A 2500-nucleotide genomic window follows, 5' to 3' on the forward strand; every position below is an offset into this window, starting at 1 on the left:
TGTTATTATTATTGTTATTATAATTATTGTTATTGTTATTGGTATTATTATTATTCTTATAGTTATTGTCATTGTTATTGGTATTATTGTTATTGTTACTGTTATTGTTATTATTATTATTGTTAATGTTAGTGTTATTGTTATTATTGTTGTTATTTTCATTATGCTTTTTATAGTTATTATTGTTATTATTGTTATTATTGTTATTATATTTATTGTTTTTGTTATTGTAAATATTATTGTTATTGTAATTATTGTTATTGTTATTGCTATTGTTATTATTATTGTTATTGTTACTATTATTGTAATTGTTATTATTATTGTTATTTTTGTTATTAATGTTATTGTAATTGTTATTATTGTTATTATTGTTACTGTTATTGTAAATATTATTGTTATTGTTCTTATTATTATTGTTTTTGCTATTGTTATTGTTATTGTTATTGTTATTATTATTGTTATTGTTATTATTATTGTTATTATTGTTATTATTGTTATTATTATTATTATTGTTATTGTTATTGTTATTATTGTTAGTATTGTTCGTATAATTGTTATTATTATTGCTATTATTATTGTTATTATTGTTACTGTTATTGTTCTTATTGTTTTTATTGTTATTGTTATTGTTATTATTGTTATTATTGTTATTATTGTTATCATAAATGTTATTATTATTATTATTGTTATTATTAATATTATTATTATTATTATTATTATTATTGTTATTTTTAGTGTTATTGCTATTATTCTTGTTATTGTCATTATTGTTGTTATAGTTAATATTGTTATTATTGTTATTATTGTTATTATATTTATTGTTATTTTCATTGTAATTATTATTGTTATTGTTATTATTATTGTTATTATTGTTATTATTGTTATTATTGTTATTATTGTTATTTTTATTGTTATTATTGTTATTATTGTTATTATTTTTGTTATTTTTATTTTTATTGTCATTAGTATTGCTATTGTTATTATTATTGTTGTTATTAAATCATTAATATTATTATTATTATTATTATTATAATTATTATTAATAATGTTATTATTATTATTATTATTATTATTGTTATCGTTATTGTTATTATTATTATTGTTATTGTTATTGTTATTTTTATTATTATTATTGTTATTATTATTGTTAACGTTCTTATCATTATAATTTTTCTAATTATTGTTATTATTATTATTGTCATTGTTATTGTTATTATTATTATTATTATTATTAATGTTATTGTTATTATAATTGTTATTATAATTATTGTTCTTGTTATTGCTATTATTATTATTCTTATAATTATTGACGTTGTTATTGGTATTAATGTTATTGTTATTGTGATTGTTATTATTAATATTCTTATTGTTAGTGTTATTGTTATTATTATTGTTATTATAATTATTGTTATTGTTATTGCTGTTATTATTATTCTTATAGTTATTGACATTGTTGTTGGTATTAATGTTATTGTTATTGTTATTGTTATTATTATTATTGTTATTGTTAGTGTTACTGTTATTATTATTGTTATTGTTATTATTATTATTATTGTTATTATTATCATCATTGTTATTATTATTATTATTAATCATATTATTATAATTATTATTATTATTATTATTATTATTATTGTTATTGATATTGTTATTGTTATTAGTATTATTGTTATTGTTATTGTTATTTTTATTATTATTATTGTTATTATTATTGTTATCGTTCTTATCATTATAATTATTATTGTCATTGTTATTGCTATTATTACTATTACTATTATTATTATTGTTATTATAATTATTGTTATTGTTATTGCTATTATTATTATTCTTATTGTTATTGTCATTGTTATTGGTATTATTGTTATTGTTATTGTTATTGTCATTAAAATTGTTATTTTATTATTATTGTTAGTATTGTTATAATTGTTATTGTTTTTGTTATTATTGTTATTATTGTTATTAAAGTTATTATTGTTATTGTTATTGTTAGTGTTACTGTTATTATTATTTTATTATTATTGTTATTATTGTTATAATTGTTATTGTTATTGTTATTATTGTTATTATTGTTACTATAATTGTTATTATTATTGCTATTATTATTGTTATTATTGTTATCCTTATTGTTATTATTGTTAATATAGTTATTATTGTTATTGTTATTATTATTGTTATTATTGTTATTATTATTGTTATTTTTATTTTTATTGTTATTCTTATTTTTATTGTTATTATTATTGTTATTATTATTTTATTATTATTGTTATTATTATTATCATAAAGATTATTATTATTATTATTATTAATATTATTATTATTATTATTATTATTGTTATTATTATTGTTATTATTATTGTTATTATTATTAATGTTATTGTTATTGTTATTTTTATTATTATTATTGTTATTATTATTGTTATCGTTCTTATCATTATCATAAATATTATTATTAATATTATTGTTATTATTAATATTATTATTATTATTATTATTATTGTTA

Source organism: Vespa crabro, chromosome 4 (assembly GCF_910589235.1).
Source record: "Vespa crabro chromosome 4, iyVesCrab1.2, whole genome shotgun sequence".
In the NCBI taxonomy this organism is placed as follows: domain Eukaryota; kingdom Metazoa; phylum Arthropoda; class Insecta; order Hymenoptera; family Vespidae; genus Vespa; species Vespa crabro.